At 43.6% G+C, this 25,620-nt stretch overlaps 1 protein-coding gene and 1 long non-coding RNA gene across 5 annotated transcripts in view; one reads left to right on the forward strand and one right to left on the reverse strand.

Moving 5' to 3' along the window:
* NRG3 (neuregulin 3) overlaps nt 1-25,620 on the reverse strand; it is an 805,324-nt gene that overhangs the window by 119,708 nt on the left and 659,996 nt on the right. The gene's annotated exons all lie outside the window — the stretch shown is intronic.
* On the forward strand, nt 716-19,340 carry LOC143842698 (uncharacterized). Its single transcript, XR_013233301.1, has 2 exons — nt 716-839; nt 18,986-19,340. It is a non-coding gene; the product is annotated as an uncharacterized LOC143842698 (long non-coding RNA).

The raw sequence follows: 25,620 nt of genomic DNA on the forward strand, positions 1-25,620 counted from the left end.
ATACCTAGGTAACCAAAGAGAGCTCTATTGGGCCTGGGAATCCCTAATGGGAGGGGGCACTCCTGAAGGAGAAGGGGGGGGGGTTCTAGAAGGAGAGGATTCCAAAAGGGCAGTTGGTCAGTGAGAGGGAGTTGAAGAAGTCAGAGAGAGAGAGAGAGAGAGAGAGAGAGAGAGAGAGAGAGAGAGAGGGCTGAGGTCTGGGGGAAGAGAGGGGATAGAGGACACCCTCTGGGCCAGACAAGGTCATCTGTCTCAGAAAGAGGGTAGAGCTACAGTTGCCTCAGCACTCACAGGTAATACAGGCTGCTTATGAGTTCATGGAGAACCCAAGTCAGAAGAGGCAGTTGAAAATGAATGCTCATATATGCTTCTTAGTGACACACACATCCAGTTTGATTTATATGCCTTATAGGGCAGGGGTAGTCAACCTGTGGTCCTCCAGATGTCCATGGACTACAATTCCCATGAGCCCCTGCCAGTGTTTGCTGGCAAGGGATCATGGTAATTGTAGTCCATGAACATCTGGAGGACCACAGGTTGACTACCCCTGTTACAGGGGATTGGACTAGATGACCCTGGAGGTCCCTTCCAACTCTACAATTCTATGAAAGGGAGCTCTATGGGACCTGGGAATCCCTAGTGGGAGGGGCACTCCTGAAGGAGGAGGGACCCAGGAGGGTTCTAGAAGGAGAGGATTCCCAAAGGGCAGTTGGTCAGAGAGAGAGAGAGAGAGAGAGAGAGGTGGTCTGGGAAAGAGAGGCCTGAGGAGGAGGTCTGGGCCAAACATGGTCATGCGTCTCAGGAAGATGGGGGAACTGTGGCTGCCTCAGCACTCACAGGTAATAGAAGCTACTGATGGGCTGAAGGGGAACCCAGGTGTCTCTGACAGAACTGACAGATGCAGCTGAACGGTCATATATGGTGCTTAGCGGCACAACTGTACAGTGATTTATACACATTATACAATTTAACAGCCTGTGAACAATCTATGAATGGATTTCTAAACCTTTTTGTTGAACAGTTTAAGAAACCATTTTTATTAAGAAGTTAAAGTGGAGAGTCCCAAATGTCCTCAGAGACAATAGCCTCCAGTGATGGGAGTGAGAGGCCCACACAAACATATTGGGAAATATACCTTTCCTAAAAAGTGAAAATGTCACAGGTTTTATTGATGTGGCTTTTATTTGGGGGGGGGGGTTGATTTTAATAGTTTCAAAATGTGATTTTTATCATGTAGTCACTTTGGCGGCCCTTGTAAAAGCAGAAAGGTAGGATATAAACGTTGTTAAATAAACGATAAAATAAAATGACACTGCACAGTTCTCAAACATCCTTGATTCAAGATAAAAGGGACCATCATGGTTAGAAGAGCTTCCAATAACACCACCAACTGGAGTTGCCAGGTCTACTCAAGCTGCCAGCAGGGGATGGGAGGCACATTCCAGGAACTGGAAGGACTTTGCAACATAACCCGACATGCTGACCTCACCAGGAAGTGGCATTGGCACATCAGAGACATTGGGGGAATGACACTCTAGCTTTCAGGCAAAACTCTATGGCAAAATTTACATAAAACAAAGTTCTGCAAAAAAAACAGCATCCTCCACTCAATGACCCCAACATGTCAGTGTCCCTTCTGGGTGACATCAGCACATTGCAAAATTTTTCAAGTACAAATGAGTTGGGGGGAGTTTTGGGGGTGAGGGGGTGTTTAGAAAGGGGGGGGGGGACACCTGGACCAGTAGACCTGGCAATCCTACCACCACCAACAAAAAACCCCTCTCTTTTTAAAGTACATGCCATATTGAATAATGGAATAAGCTTTCAATCCCCTCCTTTTGGTGAACGTAGAATAACATGCCTGAACTTACACATGTATTACTCCAATGTAGGCTATACGATCAATTCAGGAGAGAATTTATACCTTCCCTACAGAATAAGCCCAACTCAGAGGCAATCACAGACACGTTGTCAGACAAAAGCACAGAAATAACTTGTGTTGTGGCCAGATTTGCTTGGAGAGCTATCAAAACAAGGAAGAGCTGGGTGGATTCGGAGCAACTTAGGTAGAGATAGTCTCAATTGCTTGAGATAATGCTTGTGAGTTTTAAAACCAGAATGACTCTTATTGCTGGAATGTTTTATCTTTTATAATATTTAAGTTATCAGTGATTCTTTTATCTTGTTAATGTCAGATGTTTTTATGTACCTTGTAATTTGACTACTGGTCTAGTACCGTAATAATAAAGACTTGACTTGACTTGACTTGACTTGACTTGACTTGACTCATTGGTCAACAGCTTGAGTGGAAAGATCATTTCTAACTTAGGGAAAGAAAGGCTAATGCCAGCTCATGCAGGCAACCTGCGGTGCAATCGAACGTATGAGTAAATTACCTCTTGACTGGAGCATCCTGCCTGGGATCACACTGCTATAGTGCAACCCGAAACAGGGTGATGCCCTCCTAAATCCATAGAAGTCAAAAGGTGTAACAGTTTAGGGCTACACTGCTATTTATCTGCATGTGTGTTCTGATGGCTGCTGTGCTCTTTTTCGCTACTTCCCATCAGTTACTTCAGCAAATTAATAGTATTGATTAAGATCTTACTAGACACTGCCACCCTCCTTATGTAAACCATCGCTCTGGATTCCTTTCAGAAACATCTCAACTATCCCGTCTAAATCCCTGACCATGCGATGCAGATACAGGAGTGCATTCTTTTCATCTGGCCCCGTTCTTCTCTCATAATGGATTCCTTTCGTTTAAATTAATAAATGCTATAAATTTTTTATAGCTTCCTGTATAGCTCAGGGCAGGGGAACAACATGGTTTATACAACAATCAAATATAAAATCATAAATAAAGAAAGCCAAATCATTTGTCATATCAGTTGTTTAAGCTAGGGGGTCATAACTTGTTTAAGCTAGGGGGTCTGTGTCAAAGTTCTTGGAGCAGATTTTCTCTCTGCTTCAGCAGTGAGGCCAACATTCCTTAATGGTCCCTCAGGATATCATAGGTCTGGTAGAACAGCTCTCACTTGCAACCCCTACAGAACAAGTTAAGGTCAACAAGGCCCTGATATTGGCTGGGGCCAAGGTCAAAAATGTCCTGGTCCTGGCTGAGGCCAGTCTCACCTCCTTTGGCCTGGGAATCCTGAGCAAATTTTGGTCTGATGACCTTAATACTGTTTGGCAGACACAAGTTTAAGGTGGGTAACCTTGTTGGACTGAAGGAATAGAACATACTGTCTGAAGAAGTGTGCATGCGCATGGAAGCTGACACCTTGAAATAAAACCTTGTTGTTCCTAAAGCTGCCACTGGACTCACACTTTGGTCAGCTTCCATAAGTGGTAGAAGATGGGGTGTCCTAATGGTGCAGTTATTCTGGGATGATTTGAGCTGGCTGCAGCCACCATAGTTTTAATGAAAAGGTATCTGTTTGACAGAGACCAAACTCCTAGCATACTACAGCCTTTCTCGACTATTTTACCTTTGAGGAACCGCTGAAACATTCTTCAGGCTTCATGAATATGGTTGGGAATCATAGGCAACTTCTCTCCTTCCTACATACTCCAGGCCCATCATTGGCCATTTTGGAAGTGGTGGGTGGATCAGCATGACCACCCAATAACCATTTAAAAATATATAAATTAATTAACTCCCACCCATTCAGGAAGTCATTTCAGATCCTTCAAGAAACCCCAGGGTATCACAAAACCCTAGTTGAGAAAACCTGCTGGTTGGAACCTTGCATACCAGCAAAGAAGAATACTGTAGAATAGAAAAGGAAAGATTTTTTTTTGGGGGGGGGGGGTCAACAAATTCATTTTAAAATTATTGTAAACCAAGTTTTTTTTTAATGGACCCAGTCTCTAACATTGGATTATTCCACATTTTCATTTTTGTTACTTGTCCCTCATTATTGCTTGACCCCCCCCCCATTTTCTTGTGTGCTTTCCTCCCTCTAGTTGTTGATTTGAGATTACATCACTGTTTGTCTGGCATATGCAGGGAGATATGATATGCATACAGTGGTGTAACATCCAATCAACCACTAGAGGGAGCAAAACATGAAAAAAGAAACAAAGCCTGACAGTAAGGAAGGACATACAACCAACGAAAATGAGAACATAGAAGAGACCATAAACAACATTTGTAATTGAAAAGACAGTGGGGTTTAGGACACTGAGATCTTTGTATTAGAGGTGTGTTTGTATAGCTTTCTGTTTAAACTGATAGCTATGGCATTGGTTTTAATTTGAAAAAACAGGGAAATTGGGAGGGAGAAATACCTGGAGACCAGGCACAATGGGGTCTCTCAAGTGACCAGATAGCCAGCTCCCTGTGGGCTGGGGAGGGAAGAAAGAACAACAATGGAAATGACCTGGACTTGCACCAGATAGTACCACTCTCATCATGGTGCCCCAAGCAGTTGTTTGAGAAGACAGACAGCTCTAGCAAGAAGCAGAGGCCATTTGTATACTCAGATACTGCTAAATTAAGCACTTTTATTAAGTTTACTGATAGGAGGTGATGAAATCTTCTTTCATACCTTCTGTAATCCAAAGAGTATTTATGATTCCCAAAAAAATAGTGGCACAAAATACATGGACATGTGGCTTGCAGCCTGAAGATAGTTAGTCCCTGAAGTGCTACTGGACTTGAAACTAACTGCTCTACTGCAGATCAACCTGGGTATCCTCAGAAAGGTCTGAATACAGTGGTCTGCTAGGCCAAATGCAGCATTTGACCAAGGAAGCTGGACAGAAAGCCATCCTAATAAGCTTCCCAGTGCAAGCTGGGTAAGATCTTCTCGGAAACATTGGGCATCACTCCTTGGTATTCCCTCTGCTTATTGTGGTTTTATATCCATTATGAAACCAATTTCTTCCATGAGGCAGAATCCATTATTCCCTCCCCCATCCCACCCCTCTGTACTCCAGTCTAAGAAAAATAGACACATATTGCAGCTTTAAAAAAATCTATCTAAGAGGTGGATAGATTTCTGTTTCATAACATAGCTTCCCCCACCCCCATCATAATGGATGATTAAAAAAACACCCCTCCTAGGGTCAATCAGGTTACCAGTTAATCAGGTTACAAGTTGAAAGGAAAAATGTCGAAAATCCACTGGATACGGGTCAGTCCATAAGTTCACTCCAAAAAGCCCTTGGATTCCTGACTCAATGAATAAAACAGAGTGATTAAAAGGTGGAATTTGCTGCCAGAGATGTACAGGAATGAACATCTTTGAAAGGGGAGTAGATAGATTCATGGATGAGAAGACTAACAGTGGCTACTAGGCATGGTAACTGAAGGGAACCTTCACATTCAGAGATATCAGGCCTCTGAATTCCAGTAGCAGGAGATAAAATCAAAAGAAGGATTCAGCTTCTAGGCCCTGTTGTTGCCAGTCCAGAAGAATTGGTTGGCCAACTGTGTGAGACAGGTTGTTGGACTGGATGGATCACTGGTTCTGATCCCACAGGGTTCTTCTTGTGTTCTTGTGAAATACTCAGCCTCTATGCCCTGTTGTTGAGTCCCCAGAGGAAATGGTTGGCCACTGTGTGAAACAGGATGCTGGACTGGATGGACCACTGGTTTGATCCAGCAATGATCTTTTGTTCTTGTGAGGGCCTTGGCCTCTATGCTCTGTTGTTGATTGTCAAGAGGAACTGATGTGTGAGACCGAACGCTGGACTAGATGGACAACTGGCCTGATCCAGAAGGGCTCTTCTTGTGTTCTTATCAGAGAAGGCCTTGACCTCTCTGCCCTGTTGTTGGCTCTCCAGGGGAACTGGTTGGCCACTGTGTGAAACAGGATGCTGGACTAGATGGACTACTGGCTTGATCCAGCAGGTCTTAATGTTTTAAACATATATGTGTGTGTGTATGTGTGTGTGTGTATGTATATGTGTATATGTGTGTGTGTATATATGTATATGTGTATATATGTGTATATATGTGTATATATGTGTATATGTATATATGTATTCTCTATAGGAGCTTCTGCTGTGTAGTGAAGTTTCCTATTATTCAATTTCTCAAAAAAAGCTCTGTAAAGTAGGATGTGTTCAATTATACTTGCTCTTATTAATCAAATGAGGGGGAGGATCTGGAAACGGCATTATTTGTGTCATCACCATTGGATAAAATTAAACTTGACAGCAGTCCTTTACCACAGAGGGAGGGCCAATGAGCATTTAAATCATGACAACAGGGCTGTTTGCCGTTGTACATTATGGCCACTGAAGAATACAGTGGCATTTTAGCCATTGTCTATTGGGCCTCTTCTATGAAGCAGTGGGCAGTCGTCTTTGAAATTTATGATGGCTCATTTACATTTTTCATGCTACACATTTGTTCAGTTCTCTTTACAGATCATAAAGCTGCCGTTCTCTTCCTGCATGAGCATGTCAAGACGGAATGGCTCCCAGTTTTACTGACAAGAGAATTATTCTCCTTCCCCCGGCACAGTAAATTCATGTAAACAAATAAGGCCAAATTAGCCACCAGACTGAGGATGCAGTAGACTGTCAACTAAGAGACAGTGTCGGTGCTGCCAAAAAAATCTGTGAAAGCATCAGTGGGTAGGACCTCATTCTGTAAACCCAGAACTTTTCTTCCAGTGCAGTTTTATTGGAGCCCATGTTACCTGCTCAGTGAGCACAGTGTGTGGGTCAACCAGGACTCAGGAATAGTGAACCAGGGGAGGAGGTGCAAGTGTGCTGAGATTTACAGCCAAGAGTAAGGTGGCCAGATGTTCTGCCTTTGACGGGACAGTCCCACACTTGGGGCATTTGCCCCGCACCCCGCAGCATTTCCTAATAGTTTTGCGGTGTTCTCCAATTTTCTTTCTTTTTTTTTTGCCGCGGCAGCCCAGCAGACAGCCTAGCAGGCAACCTGGGCTCAGGAGGTCCCTGCACAGGTGCCTGGGCTCCAGGGCAGGGCTTCCCGGCCGGCTCTGCTGCCGCCTGCTTCAGCAGCTTTTCCCTCCATGCCTTCCTACCTCCTCCTGGACATGTCCGCCAAGCTCTTTCTGGGCTGCTGCTGCCCTGAAGCCAGTCAGGGAGGGAGCAGGGAGGGAGGAGGGGGGAGGGAGGGCCTGCCTGCTACCGCCACAACCGCCTCCGCCGTCGCCCCGCCGCTGTCCTTCCGCCTCTTCCCCCCTCCCTGCTGCAAGAAGCTTGCCAGGCCCGAGCAAAGCGGTCACCAAAGCGGCCGCTTCACTCGCGGCCCGGCTAGCTTCCTGCTGTGAGAGTGGGGGGAAGAGGCAGGCGCGGCCTCCAGCATGCCAGCGAACACAAACGTGCATGCATGGAGCCGCCACGCATGCGTGTTAGCGCCCCCTGCTGGCGAAAACATGCATACATGGCTACTATGCGCATGCACGTTAGCGCCACCTGCTGGCGAAACCGTACATGCGTGCGGCCGGGCCGGCAGCTCTCCCTCAACCCCGGAAGCGGTCCTCAACCAGAAACAGGTTGGGGACTGCTATTTTACTGTACAACTGAAAAGCACTGCTCCCCATATGGGTGGGTCAACATGACCATACATGGTCATATTGCCGAATAAATGATGCTTTTTCAACCTGGGTTTTATGGAACCCTGGAGTTTCTTATTGGCCCTGGAAGGGTTTCCTGAATAGGTGGGAGTTAATTAATTTTAATATATTTTTAAAAAGTTTGTTAAACATTTATCAGGTGATATGACCATATATGGTCATGTTGACCTGCCCACCCCTTAGTGGCCAATGATGGGCCTGGAGAAGGTGGGAAGGTGAGGGGTCCCAGATGTCCACAGCTATGCTTCCCAACCATATTCTGCACAATCATGCCACTTCTGCGATTTCTCCAAGCCTAAAGCCCCTTTCAGGAGTTTCTCAACATGAGTTTCTCAACATTTCAGGAGTTTCTCAACAGAGTTGAGAAAGGTTGCAATCAATGTTTAATAAATTTAAAAATATATATATAAATTAATTCACTCCCACACATTCAGGAAACCCTTCCATGGCCATCAAGAAACCCCAGGATCTTGAGAAAGCCTGCCTTGACCATGTTAAGATCAGGGCCAATGTAATCTTTAATTATAATGTTATATGTTTACAATTATCAGTTATTATTGCACGGTTATTCAAATGTTTTATAGACTGTTCCATGTATTGTTCTTATGTTATTATGTAAACCGCCCTGAGCCCCCGGTATATAAATATAATAAATAAATAAAATAAATAAAAATAAATAAATATGTTAAGCTAGCCAGGATGGTTGAAAGCATGCATTACCATAGTGACAGACTTGGGAACATTATATGCACCTTGGCCCGTCACAAAGGTAATTAGCCTCATTTTGCATGGATTCAGAATGTGGCACACTTTATACTTCTGGTTTCAGACCCTGTAGGGTCCTTTGGGTGGGTGGTGAAGCACCTCAATTGGTACTCTACATAAGCGCTTCACCACCCACCCATCCTAGCAGTTCTCAGAAACCAACCATAATAATTGCTTTCCTCAGACTCCAGAGCCCTCCGATGAGAAATGCATATTAAAGCTACAGGAACTTCCAGTTACAAAATTATAATGTGGCACTACTGTCTAGTTCATCAAGAGATTATCGAAAGCAAAAGCACAATAATTAAAAAAAAGATATGTAATGGTTTTCACAAATAGGTGTTAAAATTAGGCTACTATTTTCAAAGGCATCAAAGGGTTCATCTTAGCTATGCAATATGTTTTCTTCTGCATGTACCTCTCAGTTACATTCCCCTTAGAAAACTGGTAACTGTCTTCACATTATACTAAATGCAGAATGCAGTGATTTCTTAGTCACTTAGTCACTCACTGAAACTTCTCGTCCTTGCTAACAGGCATCTGTAAGCAACAATCCCATGCCAGCAATCTGCCTATCCAGGACTCACAGTGCAATCTCAAGCATGTATACTCAGAATCAAGTCCCTCTAAGTTCAATGAGACCTACTGTTGGAATTCCAATCAGCAAGTAATTAGGTGAAGTCAGCCCTGAAGGGCTGTTGTAAAGTTGTTAAACTGCTAAACTGTGCCTGTGTGCTCACTATTGGTCACACTGGGATTGCAAGCATATGGTTGAGATTCCCTTTGTTTAAGATGGGCTCCCATCTACTTCCTCTTTCTTCAGGAAGAACAGCTCAGTGTGTGCTTTGCAGAAGCAAGGAGCAGACTTGAGGTGGCTAATAACAAGATAAAATAAAATATAACTATAAAATTCCAATAAAATCCCCTCAATTAAAACCCCAATAGTCACAACAACATTAACAATCCCATAGATGTCGGATCCCATAGATGCTAGTACGAGTAGCACCAGAATGAATGAAGCGACTGGGCCAAAGCCGAAAGGACGCTCAGTTGTTGAAGTAACTGGTGACGAAAAGACAGTCCGATGCTGTAAAGATTTTTATTCCATAGGAACCTGGAACGTCAGATCCATGAATCAAGGCAAGCTGGACGTGGTCAAACAAGAAATGACAAGACTGAACATCGACATTTTAGGAATCAGTGAACTAAAATGGACAGGAATGGGTGAATTTAATTCAGATGTCCATCAGGTATACTACTGTGGACAAGAATCTCGCAGAAGAAATGGAGTAGCCTTCATAATCAATAAGAGAGTAGGAAAAGCAGTCTTGGGATACAATCCCCAAAATGACAGAATGATCTCAGTTCGAATCCAAGGCAAACCATTCAACATCACAGTGATCCAGGTCTATGCCCCAACCACTGCTGCTGAAGAGGATTAAGTTGACCAGTTCTATGAAGCCCTACAACACCTTCTAGAAGCAACGCCCAAAAATGATGTGCTTATCATCATGGGGGATTGGAATGCTAAAGTAGGAAGCCAAAAGATAACCGGGATAACAGGCAAGTTTGACCGAGAACTTCCAGAAGTACAGGCAGGATTTCGAAGAGGCAGAGGAACTAGAGATCAAATTGCCAACATACGCTGGATCATGGAGAAAGCTAGGGAGTACCAGAAGAACGTCTACTTCTGCTTCATTGACTATGCTAAAGCCTTTGATTGTGTGGAGCACAACAAATTGTGGCAAGTTCTTAAAGAGATGGGAATACCAGAGCATCTTATTTGTCTCTTGAGAAATTTATATGCAGGTCAAGAAGCAACAGTGAGAACTGAACATGGAATCACTGACTGGTTCAAAATTGAGAAAGGAGTTCGGCAAGGCTGTATACTGTCGCCTTGCCTATTTAACTTGTATGCAGATCACATCATGAGAAATGCGGGATTAGAGGAGTCACAAATTGGGATCAAGATTGCAGGGAGAAATATCAACAACCTCAGATATGCAGATGATACCACTCTAATGGCAGAAAGTGAAGAGGAACTAAAGAGCCTGTTGATGCGGGTGAAGGAGGAGAGTGCAAAGGTTGGCTTGAAACTCAACATCAAGAAAACAAAGATCATGGCATCCGGCCCTCTCAATTCCTGGCAAATAGATGGGGAAGAAATGGAGATAGTGACAGATTTTATTTTCCTGGGCTCCAAGATCACTGCAAATGGGCACTGCAGCAAAGAAATTGAAAGATGCTTGCTCCTGGGGAGGAAAGCTATGGCAAATCTAGACTGCATCCTAAAAAGCAGAGACATCACCCTGCCAACAAAAGTGAATTTAGTCAAGGTTATGGTCTTCCCAGTTGCAATGTATGGCTGCGAAAGTTGGACCATAAGGAAGGCCGAGCGTCAAAGAATTGAGGCTTTTGAACTCTGGTGCTGGAGAAGACTCTTGCGAGTCCCTTGGACTGCAAGGCGAACAAACCGGTCAGTCCTAGAGGAGATCAACCCTGACTGCTCTTTAGAAGGCCAGATCCTGAAGATGAAACTCAAATACTTTGGCCACCTCATGAGAAGGAAGGACTCCCTGGAGAAGAGCCTAATGCTGGGAGTGATCGAGGGCAAAAGAAGAAGGGGACGACAGAGAATGAGGTGGCTGGATGGAGTCACTGAAGCAGTAGGTGCAAACTTAAATGGACTCCGGGGAATGGTAGAGGACAGGAAGGCCTGGAGGATCATTGTCCATGGGGTCGCGATGGGTCGGACACGACTTCGCACATAACAACAACAAGATGTCGGAATAGAACATCCTTCCCCATTCCAGTCAGATATTTCACAATTCCAGTTGCATCCAATTGTCAGAATTCTAGACTTGTAGGACAGAAAACCTCTATTTTTGAAGGTTTCTTTATTCTCAAGCAAAAGCATCCAACATTGGAAATAGGCAGAACTAGGGTTTCAGGCAGGAATCACATATCTAAAACATAAGAACATCCCCTCCCATGGGAAGGTGATGACTCGGATTTCAGGCTGAGACAAAACATTCTGCTAATCAGGATGCCAGGCACAGGACAAGCAAACTAAGGCGAAGGGAGGACTTGTGAGTCTTGCCCCCTCGATTGTGGCAAGAAGTCCGATTCTCATGGACCCTGCTCCATCTTGAGTATGGACAGGTTTCCTAAGGCCAGGTGGGGGGAGGTCCTTTTGCCATGCCCTGTGGGCTTGCTCAAGTGGGGGTCAAATTTCTGCAGGGCCCTATGTCTTCATCCATTAGGAGATCCAGCAGCACACCTTCTGTGTGCACCTCCAGGAACCTTACTTCAGATCAGGTGGATAGGGACGTCTCGGCTGAGTTCATTGCTAACTCTAGTCCCTCTCCTCCTCCCAATGCTAGGATGTGGGACAGGGGTTCCATCCCCCACAGCTCTCTTCCAAGGCCCCCCTGGATCCCGAGCATTTGCCGGGCATTTCAGACCCAGTATTCTTTGTGGACTGGGGAGCTGGCACCACATCCCTGGGTGCTGGGAGGGGTTTAGTGGTGAGCATGGATTCAGCGGTCCCTTTGATGCCCTCATCTCCAGATGGTTGGTTGGGCCCTGTGTCCTCTCCAGCCACAGCTTCCATGGTCAGTGAGCAGGTGGTCATTAGAAGGAAAACAAGGGATTGAGATCTCTGTCAAACTGTCATGAACTGTAGGCCAGTCAACTCGACCAGAAGTGACCCCCTCATACAGAACTACTCCAGACACATGTGGTGCTAATAAATCCGTCTTTTTTGAAGAGATCCATGAGGTGAAACAGGACAGAGCATGGCAAATGCAGGAGATATTGCCAGAGACCAGCATAGATAGCCCCCATAGTGATATATAGGGGGGAAGTTTAGGTGGGAAGAGGCGTTCACATAGGAAAAAACTATTGATCTAAAAAGGCGCAAATAACTGGAGACATCTCGTGTGCCCTGCCTGTTGTTCCCGCAGTAAATTTCCAGCACCTACCAGACAGACCAAGGAGATGGGTAGATAAGAGCGAGTTCTCATAGTGGGGGAGAGAAGGCCTCTCTGGACCATAAAACCAGGCAAAGGCTGCAAGAGAGGGTTCAGGAAAATGTCAGGAATTCCAACAGGGAAAGGGGGATGATTCTCAGTAAACCTCTAGCTCAACTCTCCCATTCACAACAGGAGGGTGAATATGACAGGATTCAGGAAATTACAGGCCAGTCAGCCTAACATCTGTCCCTTGCAAATTAGCAGAAATTGTATTCAAAGCATTGTTAAGCACCTGCTGAGAGAAAATCAGCATGGCTTCTGCAAAGGGAAGTCATCCCTCACCATGCTTTTGGAGTTCTTTGAGAAATTAGTCAAGGGTGTGAACAATGGTGACCCAGCAGACACTAAATACCTTGAGTTTCAAAACGCCTTTGACAAGGTACCTCACCAAAGGTTCCTGAGTAAACTTACCAGTTATGAGAAAAGAGGATGGGCTCTCTTATGTTATGGAAACTGGTTAAATAATAGAAAGAACAGTAATCAATGGACAATCCTCACAGTGGAAGGAAGTAAGCATCAGGTTTCCGTAAGGATCAGTACTGGGAAGAATTCTATGATCTGGGAGAGTAGTGTAGTGGCAAGTTTGCTGGTTGGTGAAAACGAAGGCAAGAGTACCTCCACAAACTAGGTAAGTGGGTGACAAAGTGGCAAATGAAGTTCAAAGTTGATAAATGTCAGGTGATGTACACTGGGACAAAATATTCCCCATCTGAAGTAAGGCTAATGGGTTTTGAACTTGCTGAGATGGAGACAGAAAAACGATCTTGGCATTGTAGTGGACAGCTCAATGAAAGTTGACCCAGTGTGCTGCAGCAGTGCAAAAGGCACATTAGAGATTATTAGGTAAGGGATCAAGAATAAAACTGACAATATTGTAATGCGCCCATATAGATATCTGGTACAACCACTGTGTCCATTCCTGGCCCCCATATCTCCAAAAGGACATCACAGACCTGGAAAAATTACAGAGAAAGACAACCAAGATGATTCAGGGGAAAGGCTGAATAGTCTGGGGATTTTCTATTGCAAAAAGAGAAAACTAAAGGGGGACATGATGGAGGTTTTTAAATTATACATGGAGTGAAGAGAGTTGACAATGAGGAATTCTTTTTTCCCTCTTCTAATAGGGCATCCAATGAAGCTGGTGGGCAGTATCTTCTGGATGGACTAATGGAAATACTACTGCACACAGAGAGGGATTAAATCATGCTGCCACAGAATGTAGAGATGGCCACTGGTATATACAGCTTTAAAAGATTAGATAGATTCATGGATAAATCTATGAATGGCTACAGGTCGTGGAAGCTGAGGGGAACTGACACATCCAGAGACTCTGAATATCAATGCCAGGAGGCAACATCACAGGAAAGCACTGGCCTCTAGGCCTTGTTGTTGGACATCCAGAGAAACTAGTTGGATATTGTATGAGGCAGGATGTTGGACTAAAAGGATCATTGGGTGGATCCACCAGGTTTCTTACTTTCTTAAAAGAGGAAGGCCTCAAGCTTTATGTCCTGTTGTTGGCTGTCCAGAGGAAGTGGTTGGTCACTATGTGAAACAGGGTACTTGACTAGAAAGACCACTGGTCAGCTCCTTCAGGGTTCTTCATATGCTCTTAAATATTTCTGGCCATTGCACCTGCTTGATTCTCAGTGTCACAATGTTCTCAGGTGAATTACAAATACTTCTCATGTTCTTGTCCTGACCTCTGGGAATGGTAGTTTGATCTGAATGCAGCCCAAATGTCGCTGTCTTTAAATGATGCATGAATGGTGCTGACATTTGGGGCAGGAATAATTCAGGGAAGCCTGACCACAGTTAGCATATGACAAAATGGCTGCCTAGCCGAGCACCATGCCTACTGCACAGATGCTTGTAAAACTTGATTCATCTTCAATTTAAAAAAAAATCCTTACTTTGGGTAGGATACCACATTCACACCAAGAGAAAGCAAGCAATGAAAGTAGTTTAAGTTGCATTTCCAAATATTTTATTTCTGAAAAGTCTGAATAATTGATGCTGTAGATGGAAGGGGCCATCAAAACTACCCCAGGTTTCATGAAACCTTGGCGGAGAAAGCCTAGTATAAGATAAAGATTCATTGGTTTCAATATTTGCAAGTTAAAACGACAGTAGAAGATTTACAAAAATGGGCTAAGTTTAAAAAATCTATAATGACCTTTGAACTTTTATTGAAAAGTATTAATCCATCAAACAAGGGTCTTATATCTAAGCTGTATAACATACTGATACAAAATAATTCATATTATTTACACTCTTACCAGGCGGCTTGGATTGTGAGGGTAGGTAGATGAAAGACAGTGTCCTGATGCTTGAGATACTCCAAATAATCAGTCCCAAGAGCACTCTGTTAGATTGCAGTGTTTTAAGATGCATTCTGTTGGAAGGGATGTAGATCCCTTGGTTCAAATTTATATTGTTGAGGCACACAAAGGATGGACTACAATGTCTCTACACTAATGCATAGAGTATGGGAAACAAGCAGGAGGAACTTGTTAGTGTAGAGACATTGTCATAATAGAGGAAAGGGGCTATGATCTAATAGGAATCACAGAAACTTGGTAGGATAATACTCACAATTGGAATACTAAAATTGAGGGGTACAATCTATTCAGAAGGGACAGACAAGAAAAGAAGGGGGGAGGTGTAGCAATATATGTTAGAAATCTTTATACTTGTGAAGAAATACGGGTATCCAAGCATGAAAGTTCAGTTGAGTGTATTTGGGTAAATATAAAAGGAGTAGGAAACGAGAGTGGTATTATTGTGGGGGTCTGCTATAGACCAGCAAGCCAGTCAGAGGACTTGAATGAGATAATGCTAGACCAAATTACACAACTTTCAAAAAAAGGGGGAAACAGTGGTCATAGGTGACTTCAATTACCCAGATATCTGTTGGAAGACCAACTCTGCTAAAAATGCAAACTCTGTTCAATTCTTAAATTGTTTTGCCAACAGCTTCATGTTACAAAAAATTGAGAGGAGAACCAGGGGCTCTGCTATTTTAGAAGTGATTCTAATTAATAGGGAAGAACTGGTAGATGAGGTGGAAGTAGTGGGCACACTTGGTAGCAGTGACCATGTGCTTTTGGAATTTTCAATTGTGGGAAAGAGAAAACCTTTACGTAGTTGTATGTATAGATTGGACTTCAGGAAAGCTGATTTTCACAGACTTAAAGGTATGTTGCATAGAGTCCCGTGGTCAGAAAGACTTAAAGAGATGGGAGTCCAAGAGGGCTGGGAGTTTCTTAACAGTGAAATACTGAAGGCTCAATCACAAACAATTCCCTTGAGAAGAAAAGATGGAAGGAGCCTAAGGAAGCCAAGTTGGCTCCATAAGCAGTTGTCAAAAGATCTGAGGAATAAAAAGTCATTTAGGAAATAGAAGGAAGGCCTTATTACCAAGGATGAGTATAAACAAATAACCAATAATTGTAGGGGGGGTGTTAGAAAAGCTAAAGCTCAGTATGAGCTTAGGCTAGCAAGAAATGCTAAACATAACAAAAAAGTCTTATTTAGTTATATTTCAAGCAAGAAAAATAATAAGGACACCATAGGACCACTGAGAGGACAAGAAAGTGAAATTATAACAGTATATCTGACATATTGTCCAGCTTTTTGATTTTGAAAAGTCTAAAGCCATTAATACACTTATTGCCATTGCTCAATTAATGGTAGCAACACTTATTTAAAAAATTAAAATCTCCCCCACCTTACAATTTTGGCATTAAAAACTTTGACTGATAAGGTCCACAACTGAACAGTGTTTGAATCTACAGAATATGATAGGAAAATACAAAACAAAGGATCCAGCTTCTCTGTATAGTGCCTTTATTGACTTACGGTCAGCCTTCAACTATATCTCTAGATCCAAATTATAGCAAAAATTGGAATCTTCCAACATAGATAAAAGGCTTTTCTTTCTGATATAGTCTCTATATGAACAATGTTCATTAAGATTAAGATGCAGTACAAGAGGACACCGCACTGACACAATTAACACATATAAAGGCATACAACAGGGATGGCTCCTAGCCCATATGCTTTTCAACTATTAAATAAATGATGATATAGTAAAGCATATAAAGGACCCCAAATTTCATCCACCTAAATTGACTTCTTCTCATCTACCCATACTGTTATATGCAGATAATGCAATTCTATTATCCAGAACACCTATAGGGACGCAGAGAATGCTGAAGAGCATTACAGCATCCTGTGAGGACCAATTATTAATATTGATAAAACTAAATTGATGACATTCAACAGGTGTCCAAAATGCCAGATTATATATTTAAATATTGGGGGTTGTCTTTCATGCCTCAGGTAGCACACTGTAACTCTGAGACTGAAATGCATTCCATCCTAAAGTTCTGTAGATCTAAAGGCAGATTCTGTTTTTGAGCAGCCTTAAAGTTGCATCAAACAAAGATACTGGCTCAACTTCTCTATGGCATACAATTTGGCCTACCTACCTATTGCATAACCTTATCAGAAAAGATACCGTCCAAATTCCTTCGAGCCATTCTACAAGACTTTTCTTGCATATCTAAGCCATGATCCGATTTGAGACAGGCTGTATGTAAATTGAGGCTAGGATTTTTCTGCTTTCCTTTTATCAGTGGCTTAAAGTACATCAGAATCCAAGAGGTCTATTCCTGCTAATTGCTCAAGATTCTTATTAATGTAAATGGATTGATGCAGTTAGGCATCACCTAAATAAAATAGGTTTCTCACCAGCGACCTCATAAAGATAAATTATGAACAAGCCAAAAGCATGGTTTAAAAGAGTGTGGATGACAAAGAAAGACAGTAAGACATAAGTAAGTTGCCTTGTATTAAAGCCCTGGTGGAAAGGAGGCATTTTATGTGACTGACCCAAATAGAAGGGCTTTAACGTTGGATAGATGTGAAGCCCTACATACAGCCATTCTTGAAGGAAAGTATAAGATAATTCCTTACCCTTAAAGATTATGTCCATGTACAATAGTTTTATCTGTATTTAATGTTCTATGACTATAATAATAAACTACTACTAATTATGAATCCTCCTTAACTAGAGTACAGAATCCACATCCCAACTAAGTCTTAAAGCCAGTGTGCCATTTGACCTGAAAAAGACAACAGTATAACAACAACAAAAAAGTATTGCTGTTCAATATAGATTACAAACAAACAATGCTTAATTACAGCAACTACCTATTTATGCACATTTAATGTTATACCAAAATCCAGGTCTGCCAAGTGTCATTAAATGATAGAAGAGCAAACAGACTTCTTCTTCAGGTGAGAATCTAGAACATTTCTTCTCAGATTTGAATAGATTACACAGAAAAAGAAGAAATGTTCAAAAGTTTCTACCAAAGACTGATCCCAGGTACAAAGTCTTGATCCCCTTTAGTGGCCTGTTTGTCTACAATACAACAAAGATAGTGGGGGACAAGCATCAAATACAAAGAACAAATATCTATAAAGCTGCCGGTTTCTTCCAGTCTGCTCCAAAGGAATGAAATCCTTTGCCTTCTACTGAGCCATCACATCACCTTGATTAGGAATGACTAGAATATCCAAAGTGGCTTTCACTCTTTGCAAAACTTGCAAATCATAGTTACAGATAAGTGTCTCGAACCAGCAACAGGGCCCATTCTGCACACATTAGATAATGCACTTTCAATGCACCTTAGAAGTAGATTATCCTGCTCTGCACAGGAAAATCCAGCCTCAAAAGCACACTGAAAGCGCATTATCCAATGTATGTGGAATGGGCCCAGGTCTGAGAATACGGTCACTGAATCCATGGGGAATAAATGAGCCATTTGAGAGATGAGCTGATGGGCAAATGGATTAATTGTAGTCCTGAGAAAGATGTTTGTACTTCCCAGGGAAAATAATGCAAAATTAAGCCAGTAGTAGATGACAGTAAATTTTCAGACAAGTGTCGGCCCATTATGCACGGAGGAGAAGGTCGGAGTGGAATGGCGTCACCTAAAATCAACGATAACACAAGGCGCCGGCTGCAACCGGCCGCCAATTCGGAGCAGGCTGCTGAAAAATCCGCATTAGCAAAATGCAGAAGAAAGCGGAGCTTCCAGGCGACCAGGGCGCAACCAGAAGCGGCGCCGGGGTCGCTGCGTGCATAATCGGTTATTCTGGGTTTTCCAGCTGTTACGTCCCGTCCTGTGCGTAAGCGGTTTGCTTCGCGTCTTCCCCCTCCATGTTTTCCATGTGACCCGAAATCACCGTTTCAGCGGACGTGCATAATAGGCCGTCCTGAATACATGGTGCTAAAGTGTAGGAAGATGGGAATCAATTGCAAGTGAAGGGACATATTTCACACATTCCTGGCTTGAGTGGGACTCTGATATCTACTTAACAGACCTTTGAACTAATGCTTTTATCAGACCATCGTCAAGAATGTGATTTGGAGATCGGATGATATGTCCTGCTGACAATGGCAATACAATTAATTGCAGTTCTGTTCATTTTATTTGAGGTCCAACAGCTGCCCCTGTCTGACATATATCTATGTTAACAATTGCCTATAATCACTTTGCTAGAGCTGCTCAAGTACATCATGTGTTTTATTTTTGTACCATTCAGAGATTGAGAATAAAATGGAAGCAAAAGCAATTGCAGACTGGCGCCTACAGCCCTGACATTTTGTATTCCATCTACATGTCAAGTTAACAGTTTACTTGCAAGAAATACTCTGTGGATTTCAGCATATTACAAAGGCTAAGAGAGAAGAGAATTCTTGCGATGACCTTCACAGAGGTTCTTTCCTGCATTTTAGAAGCAAAACTACTCAAGGATATTTAGGTAAATATGAAGCTGATTTGTCCAGAGACTTTCCAGGCCAAGGAAAATAAGAAGTCGGATGCTGCACAGAGAATTCGTTTGATGCTAGACGCTGTTCCCTCCGAGGCACGAAATTAAACTTCTATTTGCAAGGTCATCTCATTTACTTATTGCTTATTTATAATACATCCATCACCATACTTGAATTTCATCAAAAAAGGGGGGAAATGTAGCATAACTGTGTAAGGAATTGCCAGCTTTGGGTTGGGAAATACCTGGAGATTTGTGGTGTGGAGTCTGAGGAAGGTGGAAAGAACCTCATAGAGACAAACTCCCAGAGAAGGCATTTTCTCCAGAGGAACAGATTTCTATTGTTGGAAAATTAGTTGTAATAGCGGAAGGCCTACAGGCCTCACCTGGAAATAGGCAGCCATACTTGTGTGACATGATGTTGTTAACTTCCAGGTAGCCCCTTATAGACTTATAAAGTTGATCTCCAGATGTTCAAGATCAGTTGATTTGGCAACCCAGCAGACTGGAAAATTAATTCTAATGAATCATGTCCCCATTCAGGGTTTCTTTCCATAAACCTTCTCAGCACAACTCTCAACAGAACTTTAGCTTTGTTGCCCAAAGGGGAGGTAAGATCTATTGTGTACTTGGGTACTTCTATACCTCAAGATAGCGTAGAACAGGGGTGGCCAAACTGTGGCTCTCCACATGTACATGGACTACAATTCCCATGAGCACCTACCATATTGTTTATGTTCCTTTTGGAGAGAAGGGATTTGAGGCATAATTTAAGTAAGGTGGGGATGCAAGTTCCCGGGATGATCCCACAGAATTACAGGTATCCAGATTAAAGAGATTAGTTGCCCTGGAGAAAATGGCTACTATGGAGAATGGAATGGAATCCTGAGCATTATACAACACTGATGTCCCTCCCCACCTCAAATCTTGCCCACACCTAGCTCCACCCATAAAGTTTCCAGATATTTCCCAACCCAGAGTTGTTGACCCTACAGTAAGAGAATGGGACACCCACCCATACATCTAGCTGACAATAAGGTTCAACCAGCAATTGTCTACACTGCTAGTATTTAAACATTCACAAACATCCAATTTCCTGATCAAAGGGCAGCAGGACTCTAATTAGGTTGACAAATGCTCTCCACATTGTTTCTTCTTATAATGTTTAAAACTTAATGCATGAATGCTGAACGAACAACAGAAATATAATTAAAGGATTACATTAAGCCAACATTTTGCTTAGACTGAAGCTCAGGGTGCAATCATGGTATTTGTGTTGTCAAAAGGAAGGAAGAGGATGTTAACCTCAAAAGGTTCCCCTCCCCCCCAATTTAAATAGTTCTGACTGTTAAGTCTATTGACTTTAAATTACCAATGACAAATACAAGGTTCATTCAGAAAGGAAATATCAAGCAGTGCTTGGGAGTTTAGCTGAAGTTAAAATGAGACACAGGGTGGAGTAGCCTCTTAGAAGTGTGCTCAGATTTGCTCAGTCCCTAAGGTAAATTCCTTAGCAATATCAGGATATGGAGGGAAGGAAGCAGCCAGCTTTTCCTTTCTCAGTCAGATGCAAGCTTGAAGCTATAAATAGGGTTTCCCATCTCCCAGTGGCTGGAGATCTCCTGGAATTACAGCTGATCTCTGAACTACATACATAATTTCTCCAGGAGAAAATGCCCACCTTGGGGAGGGTGTGGACTCTATAGTATTATAGAGGTTTCTCACCTCTTTAAACCCTGCCCTCCCCATAGAGTCACTGGCTCTGGGTTGGGAAATACCTGGATATTTTGGTGCAGAGCCTGAGGAGGGCAGGGTTTAGCAAAGGGAGGGACCATCAGAATATAATGTCATATAGTCCACCTTCCAAAGCAGACATTTTCTCCAGGTGCTCCAATCTCTGTCAATGTCAGCACAATTATACACAGAGTTCCAAATGTGGCCACACAATAGATCTATACAGGGGCATTACTATAATGGCCATTTTATTATCAGTCCTTTTCCCTACACCCCCTAACACTGACCATTTCTGCATGAGGAATCTTCCCCTGGACAGCCTCTGGCTGCTGGGGGTTTAGAGCTCCTTCTGCATGATGTTGCCTGCATCATAAGGCTGTCCTTGTGAGGTTTACCATCCTGCGTTTCTACGAAGGAGGCCATGCACATTTTATCCCTCTGTGAGGAAATGGTCACCGAGTTTGCTTTTTTCACTGCTGCAACATACCAGACTGGCACTTTCCCCCTATCCATCTCAGCAAATCCAGACCCCCTTAGCCTGTATATGATAGGCAGATCACGAACAGGAGGACAGGAAGGAATGTAAGGCCCTTTCTTATATGCCCAGTGTAATGCCATTATCAGCTCTTTGGGGTCAGGAAGGAATTTTCCTCCAGGCAATATCCTAGCGGTCTTTTGCCTCCCACTGGGCATACAGCAAGGGTCATTGAGGAAGTGTGAGCATATGAAGGGGGGGGGGGAGCTGTGAATTTCCTGCATTGTGCAGGGGTTGGACAACTCTCCGGGATTCTTCTCAACACTATGTTTCTTTGTTTCTAATCCAATCATATCATCTATTTCTTATGTTAAGACTGCTATTCCAATTGAAGCCAAATAGTCTCCTATTTATCAGAACACTCTAACTTCACTTGACCTTAGCAACTATAACAGTTTCAACCCATTCCAGACATTCTACTTAACGTTCTGCAATTCCTTCATATGTGGAACTTCCACAGTCCTCTATTTAAATGTGGCTTCTGTATTTGTCCTAGTACAGAAGGAGTGAAACGGATTTTCCAAAACGACACCTTATTTCTCTTTTCAAACACCAACCAGGCTAAAACAGCTAAGGACTCAGTGGCTGGGCCGTAAATGAAAAGAAAAAGTTCTATCTTTGACTACGACGATATTATGGAGTGGGGAGTTATTAACATGTCAGGAACACTCGGAAAATATGTAGAAGAAAAAGCCAAGAGGGAGTTGGAAGGAGAACAATAACCTTTGGAAAGGTTATGGGTATATATTTTTTTAACTGCAATCACACAAAGAGAGAACGCTTTGGCGACAACAGTCCCATCACACACAGAAGACGTCCGAGAGTGCTAAGGTGACTTGATCTCAGTAGTGAGTTCCCAAGGGACAAAATATTGTGAGGTCAGCAGACGTCAAATCCAGGAATTGGTACGCCTGGGGACTTGAAAGAAAAGAAGCTCCAGCCTGCCCCAGTTATCAAAGGAGAGCCAAGTAAACATTTGCCCTCAAATCTAGAAATGAATCAGGTCCATCACCAGACTGAAAGATACAGGGAGAAAGAAAGGTCCATGTCCAGGGATGGGGTTGCCCATCTCCACATTACGTATCAGGTCCATCACCAGACTGAAAGATACAGGGAGAAAGAAAGGTCCATGTCCGGGGATGGGGTTGCCCATCTCCACATTACGTATCAGGTCCATCACCAGACTGAAAGATACAGGGAGAAAGAAAGGTCCATGTCCAGGGATGGGGTTGCCCATCTCCACATTACGTATCAGGTCCATCACCAGACTGAAAGATACAGGGAGAAAGAAAGGTCCATGTCCGGGGATGGGGTTGCCCATCTCCACATTACGTATCAGGTCCATCACCAGACTGAAAGATACAGGGAGAAAGAAAGGTCCATGTCCAGGGATGGGGTTGCCCATCTCCACATTACGTATCAGGTCCATCACCAGACTGAAAGATACAGGGAGAAAGAAAGGTCCATGTCCGGGGATGGGGTTGCCCATCTCCACATTACGTATCAGGTCCATCACCAGACTGAAAGATACAGGGAGAAAGAAAGGTCCATGTCCAGGGATGGGGTTGCCCATCTCCACATTACGTATCAGGTCCATCACCAGACTGAAAGATACAGGGAGAAAGAAAGGTCCATGTCCGGGGATGGGGTTGCCCATCTCCACATTACGTTCCTAGTAAAGGTAAAGGTAAAGGTATCCCCTGTGCAAGCATTGGATCATGTCTGACCCTTGGGGTGACGCCCTCTAGCGTTTTCATGGCAGAATCAATACGGGGTGGTTTGCCAGTGCCTTCCCCAGTCATTACCGTTTACCCTCCAGCAAGCTGGATACTCATTTTACCGACCTCGGAAGGATGGAAGGCTGAGTCAACCCTGAGCTGGCTGATGGGATCGAACTCCCAGCCTCATGGGCAGAGCTTTCAGACTGCATGACTGCTGCGTTACCACTCTGCACCACAACAGGCTCTACGTTCCTAGTAGACTTCTCAATAATCAGCCTTTGCATGTTCAGTAAAAGTGATTTATTTAAAAAGAAACAAACTAAGCTCTCTCTCTCTCTCTCTCTCTCTCTCTCTCTCTCTCTCTCTCTCTCTCTCTCTCTCTGCATGCAGCGCAGCAGGTGCTAGCGGGGATGGCTGTTTGGGGAGGGGGGTCAGGGGAGGGAATGGATGGGTGGAGCAGCAGCTGTCACAGGATGGTTGGCTGGCAGCAGGGAAGGTAGAAGGTCAGTAGGGCTGGGGGAGATGGCAGAATCCGTGCTTGGTGGGGGCTGTGGGCAGGCAGCGAATGTCTGGGCAGTTTGTAGTGAGGGGTGGGGTGGGCAGGATGGGCTGGTGGGGTGGAGTTTGGAGTGCTGGCAGCAGCATGAATGGGCGTTTTGGGTATTGGGGGAGGCAGCAGGCTGGGGGAGCATGGTCTGTGGTGTGGTCATCTGTGTGTGTGGCAGGCAAGGTAGCGGGGGCAGTGTTGGGTGTATGTGTGCTGGGGGAGTGTATCGGTTGATGGGGATGACGGTGATGGCAGTATTGGGTGGAGCTTGTGGGAGGGGCTGTGTGGTGCAGCACAGGGCACAGTGTTGGTGGCAGCATGAGCGTGTGGGTGCGGGAGGTGACATGGCCACCCTGTTTGAAGGGGTGTCTGATGACATCCCACTGTCTCGGGTTGGTGGCATGGCTACCTGAGGTGCATGGGCGGCAGTGGTGCCATGTGGCAGGTGGCGTCCCTCATGGTGGCTGTAAAGGGACGTTGCATGTTGGGTGGCAGATGGGGATCGTCGGCATGGGGAAGTGTGGTGCCTGCTGCTCTCAGGCCGCTTGAGGTGAGCTGTGGGGCAGCAGAGAAGCGTCGTGCTCGGCAGCCAAGCTTGTATGGAGGGTGGCTGCCAGGCAGGTCATTGCATTATAGATTACGCCTGAGGCTTCCTCTTCTTCCAGGCACCCATCTATCAGCATAAGGTTAACACACAGCCTGCATGGAGATCAAAGTGAAATTATAAACAACCCCAGGCATCAAAGCAAATCCAAGATCACCAAATGCTCACTCCATCTCCACCTCCTTTAAAGAAAACAGAGAGACATATAATAACACAATGGAAGGTTGAGATGCTAACCTAACATTGCAGATAGGTTCTTGGAGATCTCCTGAAATTACAACTGGATCATATGACCAAGATCAGTTCTCCCAGAGTAAACGGCTCCTTTGAAGGATGGATTCTAGAGTATCATACCCTGCTGAGGTACCTCCCCAGGCTCCACCTTTAAAATCTACAGCGATTTCCCAATCTGAAGTTAGCAGCTTTCTATGGGGACCATCATAAATCCATGCACCAAACACACATAAAGAACCCACTGCAACTCCAAATCCCTCGTTTAAAATTAAAGTTCTTCTCGGCCATCCAATGCAAAATTAGACATGCTAATACTCATTATATTCAAAGAGCTTAGGTGCCCTTTCTCTGTGTGAGTCAGTTATTAAATAATTTTAAATAAAATAACTTTTTTTAAAAAGCACCTAACTATTATTCATTAAACCTAGAGCTTTTTTAATCTGTCGGCTGGGAGACTTAGTCAGAAACAACCTTACTTTTTACTGAGCAAGAAGGTAATACGCCACTTGGATTTTCTTCCTTCCAGCACCAAGTATAAAAAAGCGGAAGACTAAAAGACTATTAAGTGCAGCAGTGGACACGGAATGTGCCCGAAGAAAATAATGTACAATACTGTGTTTGGGGTAAGAGCCTCTTGTGGTGCAGAGTGGTAAGGCAGCAGAAATGCTTTCTGAAGCTGTCTGCCCATGAGGCTGGGAGTTCGATCCCAGCAGCTGGCTCAAGGTTTTTTGTTTTTTTTTTAGTATATTTTATTATTTATTATTATATAAAGCATTTACAGAGAAATTGAGTAGAAAAAGCGACCAGCTGATATGGTTTGCCATCTCTTTTAACATACATATTCAGTTCCCATCACATATTATTCCTAATCTAGAAATTTTTACCATTTTTCTTAGCCAAGTGATTGTTAATACATATGAGAGTATGATCTGTTATAAGAATACATTCTGTTATTATCTTAAATGATATTAGGTCAGTCCCCTTCATGAATTGGCCCTGACCTAGAAGTTACTACTGCTGTCTTGTTAATGC

Source organism: Paroedura picta, chromosome 8 (genome assembly GCF_049243985.1).
Source record: "Paroedura picta isolate Pp20150507F chromosome 8, Ppicta_v3.0, whole genome shotgun sequence".
Classification (NCBI taxonomy): Eukaryota; Metazoa; Chordata; class Lepidosauria; order Squamata; family Gekkonidae; genus Paroedura; species Paroedura picta.